The 14,747-nt window shown below is 39.4% G+C and overlaps 1 long non-coding RNA gene across 1 annotated transcript in view; it reads right to left on the reverse strand.

The window, feature by feature from the left end:
• Positions 1–14,747, reverse strand: part of LOC143694862 (uncharacterized) — a 49,886-nt gene that overhangs the window by 10,154 nt on the left and 24,985 nt on the right. Inside the window, exons 2-3 of the long non-coding RNA XR_013183590.1 lie at positions 9,213–9,323; positions 1,716–1,761 (exon numbers count right to left, since the gene is read on the reverse strand). This is a non-coding gene — a long non-coding RNA (uncharacterized LOC143694862). The remainder of the gene's footprint in view (positions 1–1,715; positions 1,762–9,212; positions 9,324–14,747) is intronic.

Raw genomic sequence — 14,747 nt, forward strand, 5'->3', positions numbered from 1 at the left:
TATGAGACAAAGTAAATCAAGCCAAAAAGTGTTTGAAAGAGTGGAATCACATTCTGGGAGGAAGAGCTGCTGGAGGAAAATGCAGCAAGGCATAAGAAGGAAGAATGGGGATTAGGGCAGAGTAGGTGCACACGTTTTTGTGTTAAATCAGCACTGCAACAGTAGCTGACACTCCTCAGAAAATAATCCTCTGAGTTCCTTGATAGGGCATTTTGGGCACAGTTTATAGCTTAACCCCACCCCATCCATTTGCCTGAGCACTCTCACTGTCACACATCCAACTCCGTGCAAGTTCTGACTTGCTCAGGGAGAATAGGGAACATTTAAATCACTGTGTCCTAGGAAACAGGAGAGCATCTTGCTCTGGGATTGGAACTATTGCAAGTGTCTGGTGGCACTTTCTACCCAGTGACTTGTGGGGAATTTATCCACAGAAATTGACACTGAAGTCAGTCCATTCTCTGTGGGTTATGTATTTGTGCTGTAATTCATCTTAGAAAGGTTTTTTAAAATTTCCTGTCAATCACCCTATTCCCATCAATAACCCCTGTGATATAACAGGTTTTCAAGCAGTTTTTTCTCAAAAGACTTAAGCTGTAGGATGGCCCTTCTGCAGCTTTTGACTGTTGTAATTGCAGTAGAGATCAACAGAACTGGATGCTGTTCTGTCATCCTTGACTGGGCTCCTGGTGCTAATCAGGAGTTGGAAATTGCACATTCAGATGGATTTAGAGACATACAGTATGTGACAATTCAGCAGGCAGTAAAGAGCATTGTTTTGAATTCTTAAAGGTTAGTGATGCAAGCTGCAGTCACTAAAGATTTTTGAGCATTGAAAGAAAACCAATTAGGTGTAGGAAACAAACCCATTGCAGTAATGTAATCTATATTTTCATACATTTAAGGCCAGGAGAAGAGATTAGTTCATCTACACTGAGTTTTTGTTTCAGATACTTATATTCCATCCAATTACCTCTGATATTGAGCCCCCCATTACTTGTGTTCAGGCAAAAATAAGTTTCAGAAAGTATATAGACTGTGTTGGAAAGTCCCCAGAGATGATGCCTACCATTTTCTACTGCAACTTAGCCTGCCCCAAAGTTTAATTACCATCTCTTTGAAACAGAGAGAAAACAGCAGTGCTTTATTTCTAATTTGAAATTGTTTTGCTTTAGCTCCCAGCTACTGGTTCTTGCTATATGTTTCTTTGGTAGATTAAAGAATCCTGTAGTATTTCATGTTTTCTTCACAGAAAGGTGTTTGTACAGGCTTAACTTTCTTTTTTTATAAGCTCAACAGAAATCTCCCACTGGAAAGCATTTTCTCTGCCCTCCAAAACCTTCTTGTACCTCTACTTTGCACATATCCATTTCTTTTATTTTTTTTTTCCTGCAGCACAGATAGCAGGAACATTCCCCATTTTGCTATTCCTCTGTAACGGTTAGAGACTTGAATATCACCATACTACTTTAAATTCTGGTTTTATCCATAACCTTAAAGGAATTTTTACCATAATGAAAACTGAGCAAATTTTGCCATTGAAATCATGAGGGAAAAGAGATGAGGCATTAAATGCAAGCCAATGTACTGAAGGAAGCAAAAATAATAGGTCAGATTTAGAGCCCAATAGACCAACCTGCAGAGCAAGCTGTATAAGCAACCCACACATTACAATTTTTTTTCCATAGTACTGGAAAAAAGCATTGCCTCCTTACCTGAAAAGTGTGCAAACACTTTCAACAGATCATATCTTGGAGTGATCTAGAAAGGGAGGAGGAGAAAGATAACTCAGTTGAGCATATCATGGCTATGATAGAGCCTTGGTTTTGGATTTGATATTATGCTAATAATGGCATTTTCCTAATATCCCAAGAGTTAAAAGGATGACCAAATAAATACCCTGCTCCCCAACAGCCTAATGCAGACTTTGAAGGAGGTCACATGATTAATTACCATTTCCTAAGACTCTTCAGCAACATGAACACTTCAGCTTTTCCTGCCATAAAAAGTTAAAATACAAAATTACTGGGAGGGAAGGTGGGGAATTCGTAGAAGCAGAACAAATTCTGAAGCTTATGAAATTCACAGCTTAATTTTAATGGAATACAGTCAATTAAATAAACATTATAAAAATATAAGAAACAATGCAGGTTACAAATCTTGTTAGCCATGAACATGTCACACATTTGTTAAGATGACCTTGGTTTGTGTGACACAAACTGGGCACCAGATGGATACTGCCTGGGGGAGTTATTGTTCCTGCCAAAGTACCAATATTCAAGTTGATTTTCATACTTACTTTCTTTTGTTCTCTTTCTTATGGATTTGGACCAGCACAAGTTCTTTGTTATTTTTCATAATCACTTTTCTCCTTGGGCATCCTTATGCTTATTGGTTTGTTATATTGGTCTCTATCTGTGCAATGATCTGTGTTTCTATGATTTCCATGGATTTATTATTCTTACAAGAATCAGCTTTGGTTCTGCAACTGTCATGCTTCATTTCTGTTAGAAATCTTAAATATCTATATATATTTCTTATGGATTATGAGTCACAGTCCACAAGTATAATTCCGAGCTTATAAAAAATGAAGTGATGTGTGACATAAAAACACGACACATAAAACATTTTTAAAAGATCCTTAGTCTACTTTTATAACCTATAACTGCACTTCTAGCCAGTCAAAAGACTTAAATGCTTGGTTTTATCCCTTACATGGCCAACAACACAATTAAGTGAAAGCAAATGAGCATCTCCCCAAATCTGACTCAGACTAAACAAAAAAAAAAAAAAAATTAGGGATCACTTCAGGATTATTCAGAACACAATCAAAGTTCAAACGACATGACAACACAGCCAGTCTGCTGTGAGGGCCTTTATTTGGGGAAAATGATTTTCTGCACATCCAAGTGCACAGGGTCTGCCCAAGTGCAGCCCAATTATCTCTTATAAGCTGTGTGAAGCTGAAGGTAAGGAAATTAAAGTTTTAGGAAGAGTCCAGATATGGTATGAAATATGCTTTTCATTTAGGATAATAAAATCATGTTCACAAAAAAAGCACTGGAAAAGATGGCAGAGAAGGCAGCAGAAGGTGTAGCCATGCTGAGCAATGTGCACATTTAGTTTGTTCATTTGTTCAGGTGTACAGCAAGAGGAAAGCTCATCACTATGCCAACCCTGGGGCACCTGCCTCATTCTTCTCAAGGTATTTTGGAACCCTGTTTCTATGAAGAAACTGTGACTCATTGTTTCATTGGAATTTTTATGCCTTTGCTGTATAAAAATACTGATTTCAGTGATTGTTCATACAACAGTCTGAGCTTTTTGAAATCAATCTTTTCTTATAATATCCAGTAACAGCTTTTCCCAGCAGGCATATTTAATTTTACCAAATCCCACATCAGCTGAAGCTCATTTCTTTCCACATACAAAGCTCAACAAAGACAAATTTCTTACTTTATGTTCTGATTTATTGAGACCATAACTCATTTTTGACCAAAGAAGCAAAGCCAGAAGTCAGTCCCTTTTTTTTTTTTCATTGAATTGACCCCAAAACTTCCTCAGTACTGTAACAGCCAGTCAATAAAACCCAAACTAAACAGTCAATTTGTATTAAGAGCTGAGAAAAAAGTTTGTATACCACCAATATAAAGCATTTGCAAGCTCCTATGTTTTTGCTGCTTGCATATTTGCAGAGCATTTGGGTGCTGAGATGAACTTCTGCACCTGCTCAGGGACAAGTCTCCAAATGCACTCCTTTTTCTGGGGAGAAAAATACAAACTCACATAGTGCTGGGCCTAATGAGGCCAAGCAACCTGCACACAGCATTGGAGAGTGAACTATGAAACTGGAGAAATCACTGAAAATTAATGTTTATCTTGAGGCAATAGCTGAGGCAGATATAACCTCGTGTCATTGTGCATCCCAGGTACTGTAGAGACAAAAGGAATTACCTGTCACCATCTCACAGTGCCATGGTTTCCCATCTCTTTCTGCTTTCCCTGCCTTCTGCACCAGTGCACAGCCCCAGGGTAAGGCTGCTCAAGCAGGAGCTGGCTTTTCCCCAGGAGAATCCCAGTTTAAAACCCATGCAGATAGTCTTTGCTCAGTTCATGGCAAGAACAGTCTACAGGGCACAATACATTTGAAAACCATAAGAAACAAAAATAAGATTATTTTTTGCCTCTCTAATAGTCTGTGTTGGGTCAGACTGCAGCTTTGGTCACCATTTGGTTTCAGTAGGAAAGAAGCTGGAAGGTTGTTAATATTGACTGATTTTTTTGCAGTAACTTCTCATTTCACACTTTCTGAGCACAAAATCAAGCCATTCCACAAAATAAAAGATCTGATGATGAAACCCATTTAAAGCAACCTTCTGTCTGTTGAAGCAATTGTTGAAGTTAATTAAAATAAAGCACCCAACTTCTGACAGAACAAGATGGTGGCCTCTTAGATTTTGGTTCCAGCACATGCAAGGAGCAGATTCCAGAGGCTGGCTCTGCTGCTTGGGTGCAGCAGTCACTCTCTCACACCAACATGAGGCATAAAGCACCAGGCTTGATGCTCTTATAATGGGATTTAACATGAAAGGAAAGCTCTCAGGTACCTCTGGTTGCTATGAAACCATTGACATTTTCTGTTGGAAAGTAATTTATCCTCAGTATAGTACTAAATTAGAAAGCAAGTAAATGGTATTGAGGACTCTAATTGCTTTTGAATGCAAGGTAACACCACCTGAGCAGAGCAAAAAGCTTAATGCTGCATCTCCCATAGTCCAGGAGCAGCAGTGACTCTGAGATGGCCACTCTGGGCCATAGACCCTTTGCAGTGCAGCTGCCTGCCTGACATCCATTCCCTTTTCCACCAGAAGAGAATCTGGCCTAGAAATTATTAAGCACCTTCCTGTGAATTATGCAGTAGTCAAACAAAGATTTTGATAAATTCCCCAGCACCCAGCTAGGTGAGACTGAGAGGTTTCTCAGAAATATAATTAAGGAAGGTCAGAAAAAGAAAGGTGAAGGTTGGGAAAGGCCTTCAGGATCATTGAGCCCAATCATTAACCCAGCACTGCTGGGTTCCCCCTAGGCCAGGTCCAGCAGGAAATGAGCAGGCTGACAGGAAAATATGAGCAGGAAGCTGAGCAGAGCCTTTGCATCAGGCAGACCTGCTTCTAGGAGAACCTAAGGAAACCTCATTCCAAGACCACCCCAAAGGTAATACCATCAGCACAAAAATGGCTCTCAAAAAGGGTCTGGAGAGTCCAGCATGAGTGCAATCCTAACAAAAAATTTCATTTTCCCATTCCTCTGGAATAGGCTAATAGCTTCCATTACAGTCAGCAGCTCAGGTCACAGGCCTGAGTGTAAGAAGGATCCTTTCCCCAAATTAGTTATTGGCTGCCTGGCTCTCAGAGCAAAATCAAGTTGTAAAGGTAATCAGGATAAACAAATAGATACCAAGATTTCCTCTGAGCAACAGGGCAGCAAGACGTGTTTGGACATTAAGAACTACACAGCTGAAGAATATTATTGGGTCATAAATATAATAGGACAGCATGTTTTGGAAGTTTTCTTGGGTTTATATGAATAATAATATAGAATGTTCTTTTGTATTTCTTTCCTTTGTGCATTGAATTTGGTGTGTATTACCTCCACATGAATAATGCAATCTAGCAAAATTGATGGCACAGTTCTTTTGTTAAAGCAGTTATGAAATGAGAAAACAAAACCTACAAGGAAAAGTTATGAAAAAAACAACATTTCTCCAAGAATAAAAAGATGAAGTTGCCTGACCGTTTACATTTGTCTCCTGTGTCATGAATATTAGATCAGATTCTTTTTATTAATCCATTGATAGTTCTGTAAGGCAGCTCATTTTTGATAAACTCTGCCAGGGCTGCTGTAAATACAAAAAAGATTTATGAATTAATTTTCATACGTAAATGACAAAATCTTTTGATACGTTTGAAATATGTGCCTTGCAGTGAAAATAGATATATGTGCACGCATAGATATGTATTAATTTAACATTCAGATCAGCTTGTTCTTTTAGAACACAGCTTAATGTCAGCTCTGTTTTTCTGGGGGAAAAACAGTAAACTAAAAAGGTAATTGACATTGAGGGCATACTAAAAATGAAAGAGATGGACAATCTGTGATCTGGGAATTGTGCTGGACTAAAGGTGTAGTGGGTTTTATTTCAAAAGCATTTCTGTTTTCAAGTACCAGCAGGTTGTGCAGCCAGTATGCTGTTAAAACACAGATATCTACAGCTCATTACTACTATTACTTGAATTGTCTTTATAGTTACAAGGCTCAGTCATGAACCTATTAGGCTAAAAATAGCACAAAAAGCATAAGCTCTAAATCAGTCTGCAACTGAAGTGTCCATGTAATGCACCACAGCCCTGAGGATCTGCATAAAGCCAGAAGTGCATCTGAGCTCCACATTTCTGTCAGCAGTAAATCCCAGAGCTGGTTCAGCCCCTCCATTTCCATCCCTTGCCAGTGAGACAGGGAGTGTGATGGCCCTGCCAGGACTGTCACTGCCTGCACATGCTGAAAGGGCAACGAGCTGAAATCAAATTTTTCATTTCCCGTGTACCACAGCAGTGAGTTTTATACCAGGGCATCCAGGCTGACACTGCAGAAGTGTGGCACCCTCCTCCTTATCTGCATCTTTCAGGCATTTTACAAAAGAAACTCAGAGTCATTCTTTAGATTCTACAGATGGGAAGGCCAAGGTACAAAAGCATGGAGTGACTTGCTCCAGAAAGATGGATGTCTTGTCTTTTCCATGGACCATTAGTTAATATAATATAACACAAGCTTGCATAGGCCCTTGAAATGAACATATTTAAGTTCTATAAGTGAAAGATAGAATTAACCAGCTCATTGCTAGAAAGAAAACGATGCCCATGAGGTTCAGGGATGATACCCATGAGGTTCAGGGATGATACCCATGAGGTTCTGTTCTGGATCACCTCTTTTGTAATCACTGTACCTGCCTGGCACTTTGTTGTGTGCTCTGTTTATGAAGCACACACTGTTTTTGTGTCCTCTGTTCTATTTGTGTAAACTCCCTGGAGCAGAGGCTTTTAATTGTGGTACCGTCCACAGGCACTACTGATTAATTCATAATAATCACAGAGTAAAAAAATATGCAATATCCTGTGAGAAGGAATAAAACAGATTGAACCTCATAATCTGCTGTGTGCTTCATCCTCACAGTCTGGGACCAGAATAACTTTCAAAAGCACAGAGATCAGTTTAGCCACCCTTCCTGGTCTGTAGTGTGCCCTCACACTCTCTGCAGCAGGACACACTTTGTGCTGTGAATTATTCTGCTCTGACATTGTTTTGACCTTGTTTTAACATTCCTATAACCTGTGGCTTGGTGTAGGGGGATCAGGCCAGAGGCCAGCAGGGTAATGGGATTTGTAATTCTGAAGGATCTTGTTCCATCATATGAAATTGCCTCACAGTGCTCCTGCTTGGCAGCCTGCAGTCGTGTACCAGAAAGCCAAGTAATACCTGAGAGTGATGTAAACCAGCTTGGGCTGCACTAAACCTGGGCTTACACTTGGTGTAGTAACTCTGCATTGTTTTAAAGAACAGCATAACACATCCTACAGAAGCAGAAATGCTCCTGTACATGAAGAGAAAGTAATGGATACACCTAATGAAAACACTTAAATAAGAAAGTCAATAAAAAACTGGTAGATGAGGCAAACAAATTTGCGGTCAAATAAAAAGTTTAGATATACTAATTAAAAGGTTATTTTCAACATGTACTGTATATTTTATATCAGCTGTGTCCTGAAGCCAGACTATAAGTCTATCAATAAAGGCATTTGTCATGTGCTTACAAAATACACCCCCCAAGCTTATTTGGATTACATGAATCCTTTTAAGGCTATACAGAAGTGTGGCGTCTGCAGGCAGACATGTTGACAATCCATGTCCGGGAGCATTAAAAATAAATAGGCAGGGGAAAAGATAAATACAGAGAAGGATTTTGTATGTCCCAGTTAATGCAGCATGTCAGGGAGCTGATCTGTCCTCCACCAGCCCACAGAGTGAGCCATATATTATTTCTTAGTAGTAACAGAGACAAGTATTTCATTATGACTCTTCATTATAGTCTCAGAGAGACTTTGCCAACTGTGCATCACATTCCTTTGCTCTGAAATATATTGGCTTAAATTCCTTTAGTTGTAAAGCTTGCTTATTGACACTATATTTCTTCTGTTTATTTACCTCATTACTCACTTATGTTACTCTTCTCATGTTAGTCTGACTTATATTGATAATTTAACTGTAAAACTGTACAAGCCATTCATGTCAAGACCTGTTCTTGTAGTTGGTTGCAAAAACTGAGTAAGAAACTCTTAGCTCAAACCAAAATATTCCATAATGCAAAAGACATAAAAAGCTTGTAAAGCATATGTTAGCTTAATTGCTAGCCAAGATGGTGGGGCTTGCAAACTCCTAACCTTTTTAAACAGACATTAATAAGGAAAAAGAAAATTACAATAAGCAATGAAATACACATTGATTAATGTTATTTTGTGTTATCAGAAAAAAAATTACATTTTTATGAAATAATAAAATGGAAATAAATAAGAAAGCTATAAGAAATTAAAAATAATTTGAATAAATCTTACTTCTTTATTTTCCTGACATTCAAATATTTCTGTTGGCAGCTGACCAAGGAACCAGGCACATATTTTGTTGACATCAATAAAATTACTTGGGCTAAATTCTGGTTTAGTTCATGTCAGAATGCAGCCCACCATCAACTTCAGCAGGGCTCCACCAATCTATTTCCCAGGTGACTAAATTCAACATGTGCAATACCCTTAGGACACTGCATTACCTGCAAGCAGAGTCTGAGAGCTGGAAGAGGTAAAAGCAAAGCTCTGATGAGGTTTGGGCAGGGTGGGCTTTCCCTACGCCTCACTTAAGGAAGCAGTTTAATTCTAATTTCACCCCAGCATGAATGAATACACAAAAAAGCACATTGGTGAATTACAAAATGCATCTCTCCTCCCAGTGTTCCCAATGTTATTGTGCTGCCCAAGGAGCTCTAAAAGGAGCACAGAGATAGAAGGGGCTGGGAGAGCCGGAACACTTCTATTAACTGATTAACTCACTGCCCCCCAGGCCTTGTTCATCATGGTGCCTATCAAAGTGTCAGTCTTTTCTATTACCTCCTCCTTCAGAAGATGTCTGTCTATCATTGTCATGCTCTTCCAGCAGGATTATCCATCATTTTGGGTGAAGCCAAATCATTCATTTTCATGGCTGTCGCTGTTAGCGAGCTGGGATGGGAAAAAAAAAAAAAGTGTTTTATTCAACAAAAGATAAATGATGGGATTTCACTCTTAATCATTTTCTTTTATTACTTAATCCAAAAGGTTGGGAGGAGGCTCTGCAGTTTATTATAGCACCAGTCACAGGCACCATTATATTTCAGGGTGTAGCAATACGTCCTGCTTTGCAGCAGCTTATAAAACCAGCCATAAACATTAACTCCAGGCAAGAGTTTGTCACACTGCTCTTGATTCAGAGCAGTGGTTGACTCCTGTGGTTAGCACTGGGATATCCCTTCCAGGGCTTTTCTGAGTTAGGCTGAGATCACTGGAGCTCACCATGGGTTGGTGTGATGAGCTGCAGCCTCGTGCTGCTGGACCAAGGGCGCCCTGGTGGGGACTTCACCAACTCCAACTCTGCCTGAGTGTCAGGTCAGAGCTCCTTGATCTGGGTTGTTATGGTTTCAATTATGTCTTGCTTTTTTATCAACAAAATTTTCAAAACTAAATGCTTAAAGCAAAATGATCATGTTGTTTAGCCCCATGAGCCTAAGCCATTAAACAAGATGGATAGAACAATGCAAGGTGAACCTTCTAGAAGTTTGGACATAATTTTTTTTGACTGCTCACTGCCCTAACACACTTTTCATTATCCACATAGCTACTAAAGTTATCAGAAGAATTTGTACTGAAATATGTAGATATTTCAGAAAATGTATTAAGTAAGGCAAACATCCCAAGTTGCACCCTATTTCATATTAATGTCCTGCAAAAGTCAGTCTCAAATCTTGATAATGCAAAAATTAAGGGACTTGTGTAAAGCAAAATTAAGAGTCTCTGCTTTTGGCTTACTCCATGTTAAATAAATCCTCATCAGTTCTCATTTTTTTAATGTGAATTTTATATTGACTCTCCAGTCACAGGAAAATAAGATCCTATTGCCCCTGTTCCTTCACAGAGTTTAATCACTAAGTTTACATATTCTATTTCCTACCTTTGCCTTGGCTGCTACTACTACTACTACTACTACTACTACTACTACTACTACTACTAATAATAATAATAATGATGATGATGATGATGATGCAAGTTTTAGAAATTCAGTGACTCCGAGATAATTTCTGCCATTTTAGATTTGGTAAAAACTGGCTGCACATTCAGAATTTATTAGCCATTGGTAGGCAAGCAGCTTAAAAGAGATTAAAACTAGTCATGGGCAAAATACTTGAAATGAAGTGGTAATTGTAGTTGCTGTAATTATGGGAAACATAAAATATTATATCAAGGAAGAAAACACCAGAGAAATGTGACACAGTAAGGACAAACATCCTGAGCTCAGTCCTGTGAATGCCTGGACACCCTGGTCCTGGTGAATTTCTTCTTCTACCAGGTTCTGATTGAAAGACCAATGAAATAAATGGGGAATCCCTTTTCACTCCACTGGGATTTGGACAGGCCATGGGGAAGAGAAGGAGATACTGGCTAAGCCCACTTGGTGTCTGGTGTAAACTCCCCATGCCCCAGCCAGCTGGGCACGAGGGAGCTCCAAAGCTGAGCCCTGTTAGCAGGGCACTGAGCCTGAGCTCCCAAAGCCTGTGGAAAGGCAGAGTGAATTATCCCGAGCTCAAAACAGCTCTGCTGCAGCCACAAGGCTCCTGGCCAGCTTGGCACTTCAACCAAGCAAACATCACATCTGCCTGCTGAAGTGCTCCAACATCTGCCTGAAAAATCCCACGTAAATAAACGCATCCCTGTGCAGCTACAGTCATGGAACATCCCTTACAATTCAAATGTGACTGCACTGCAAAAGCCCCTAAATATTTGTACAGAACTAGAGCTCAAGAAATAATTACTTGGCTAAATCTTGATAGTCTGGAGATGATGTCTCATTACTCTACAAAGTCAATTGCTCAAGTACTACTAAAGACAACACTTGAGAAACATTGAGTGTCTTCTCATAATCACACTCCCAAGAGCTGCATTTGTCAGAGCTGTCCATAAGTGGTTCCAGGATAATTGTGCTAACCTAATAAAACCATATGTCAAATCCCACAGAACACTTGAAAATCAACTAGAGCTCTTAAAATGCAAAATTTGTGGTTTTTAAATTAAAACTTGTACTTTTTACCTTCTCAGGCTCCCTTCCCTCCCCAAGAATGTGTATATTCAGTATGATAGATGTTCATTCTATAGCATCATCAAAGGATCTGTGAAGGTTCTCATTAAGAAGATGCTGATTAAACAGCCTGTGATCTCAGCATCCTGGTCCTATCACCTTCCTCTCACTGGAGGGTGAGGAAGGTTTTTCCTACAGATATCTACAGATACCTGAAGGGATTCATCTTATGCTTTTGAACCCAATGACTGCCATAAATCTCCTGCAGTGCAATGTATTTTTTGGGAGGAAGAGAACTACATACTCCCTTTCCTAATTATATTTTTTAACAGATTTTGAGAGTATTTTGAATGCTTCCTTTGATTCTTTCAAAATTCCTTACATTTTCCTTACTTTTGTTTTGGCAATAGCACTCAGTACATAGATACCTACATAGTAAAAAAGTTCACCAAAATTATTATCCAGTTTTAATACTATCAAGGACAATAAAGCAAAACTCTGCAGAGGGTGGGTTGGATGCACCTCCATTGACTCATCAGATTAACCATACTCCTGACAAGCAGAACAAAGTGAAGATTCACCTAAATTCTCCAAAACTATTCCCAATCCTGTCTAAAAAAAAGCATAATTCCCACCTCCAGCTTCAGGTTGACAATCCCAGACAGAGAATTCTACCACCAGGCACTAGGATCTGGTCTGCTTTTAGTTAATACAGTAACAACACTCATAAGGGTAGTAGTTTGCACCCACTGATGTGCAAGAGGAGTGGAAACAGTGTGGGATAAATGCTGGGTGAAGAGCTGGTATCTGTACCCAACCTGGCCCACGTGCAGTCTGACCCAGTGCCTGTGCATGGGATTTTCCCACATTTTGGTTCCAGACTCTGCACATCCAGATCCACCCACCCTACACACACGTCATGTGGAAAAAAAAGCCAGTTTGCCCTTAATCTTTAGCCTCACATAAAAAAAAAAAAAAAAAAAAAAAAAAAAAAAAGACACATCAGGTTTTCTAGGAATCTAAGAATCTAATTTTTTTGCCAGTTAAGTAATAGGTATTGGGCTGTAACTGGGATAAATGTCAGGAAATTTCCACCAAAACTTTTCGTAAGATCTGTTCAGTTCTCTTTAAAATGTAGGGGGAAAAAAAACTCAAGGAAAGCTGCCTTGAGTCAGGGGTATGTATTTGGAGAACACTGAGGACTCACATTTGGAGGACACCAAGGCTACCTTGCAGTGCTATGATCCTACAGCACCTTGGGATAATCAACTGCTCATCAAAAAGGAATTCCCATCTGCAGCACCAGCAAAACAGGAAAGTGTTACACTTGGATTTACCAGACACGTCCCACACATATGAAGATCACAGATGGTAAAGTTTCAATCAAATATAGGTGTTCTGGGTATTTGCTGCTACAGAGTAAATAAAAATCATATTAAAGTAGACAAAAGAAACTGACAAGGAAAGTATTAAACTTAAGCAAACCCAGCAATGATGATAGAAATGGATGTGGATTCTGGATTAATTCAGTGGTTCCTATAACCTAGGGAAAAAAGGCAATTCATGAACAGCTTCAAAAGACACCATTTCTATAAAGAAAACTCATGGATTTTTAACTGCAGCTCATAAAAACAAGGGACTATAGTCATTCACTCAGCTTTTGAAAATGCTGGTTAGAATGAGAGCAGGGATGGATATGGCCAGAAGGGTCTAATTTAAATAATATTTAAAAGAAATCAAGATCTATTTCCCATAAGTAGAAGAGATGCCTTTTCCTTGTGATGGCTCTTATTCTAAATGCCAATTCAGTCAACTTCATGAAAAACAGGCAGCTGAACTAGCAAACTTTTTTCTTTAGTTACGAGTACAAATTCATTTGTTCACTCTCAGACATTTAATTACAATTAGAGACACCGAACATCAGTGGAACATAATTTCTCTTTGCCATTCTAAACAGATATAATAAAGGAAGCAGAATCTTCATTTTTCAAATATGCCTGAAACTGAGCTTGTCCCTGATAAAAAACAGAGAGACTTGATCCCCTCTCTCACCATTTTCCTCAAAAGGGTTAGAGCAAAAAAATGAAAATCAGATGAAACACGACTCTGAGCCATGAGCCTCATGTACTCTGTACAGGTGACACAGGGCCATGCACATGGACTTTTTAGGGTCTGACAAAACACAGCAGCCTCTGTAGGAACTGATGTCCCCATGGATGGGCCTCTGAGAGGGAGAAGGGAATTTTCTTTCCTCCTGCCTTTAATTTTTCAGCTGAGAAGCCGCAATTGGGACACAGCACCAGCACAAGCAAATTCCAGTGCTTATGTAACTGAGAGCAGCAGCTATTGAACGGGCTGTGAGGAGTTTCTAGGAGCACAATGAGAACAGTTTAATGCCTGGTGTGGCACGCAGGATGTGGGATGTGTGCACACTCATCAGCCCATGCCTGAGCAGCCACGCTCCCTCCTTGACAAATCCCCCATCCCTGAGCAGGGCCAGAGCTCGACCCACTCCAGCTGATACCGGGGGCTGCCCAAATGTGCCCCAGGGAGTCACGTTCTGAGCAGCCTGGGAAAAAGCTCGATGAAAATTAAGGGAATGGGAGGGATCTCTGCACGGATTTTATTCCTTCAGCTTCTCCAAAGCAAATGGGAGATCTTGCTCCCTGCCTTCAAGGGAGTTTTGCTCTTCTGTTTCAAAGTTCCTTTGAGTTAGTCTCAATAGTGGTGTTCTTTGAAGAAGGCTCAAAAACAGTGCCCTTTATAACTGAAAATATAAAGCTGTATATTAAATTATTTTCAACAGGAAACTCAGCTTATCATGGCTTTTTTCCTCCTTACCACAGTATTCGACTTTCTTGTCAATAGTATCTGGTTCCATTTCTTTTATCCTGCTCTAAACTATTTTATTTCTATGGTGTTTCTATACAGTAGCCCTAGTCATATTTTACTGTCATACATTTTTACTACATTGCATAATACTCTACAAAATCATTTTATGCAACACTTGGGTGTATCTACTCATAATACTTAGATTAGGTTTTCCCTCCCATTGTGTATTCTGCCTCCAGCACTGTGCAATGTACAGGGATTGTCAATGGGAGGATTTCCATTGCCTTAACTGAGAGATGGAGAATGCCTGTAACTGCTGAATTTGGACTTTGTTTTGGTATTTTGCCCAAGTCTAAAGTATTTCATTTATAAAAAACCTCAAAATCAAAAAAACAAACAACAAAATCCCTCTAGTCTTCAGGTAAGGTGCATTGTTTTCTTTTTCTTTAAATGCTTTTCCTCATTGTTAATGTACTGGTGGCAAT

Source organism: Agelaius phoeniceus, chromosome 10 (genome assembly GCF_051311805.1).
Source record: "Agelaius phoeniceus isolate bAgePho1 chromosome 10, bAgePho1.hap1, whole genome shotgun sequence".
NCBI classification, from domain to species: domain Eukaryota; kingdom Metazoa; phylum Chordata; class Aves; order Passeriformes; family Icteridae; genus Agelaius; species Agelaius phoeniceus.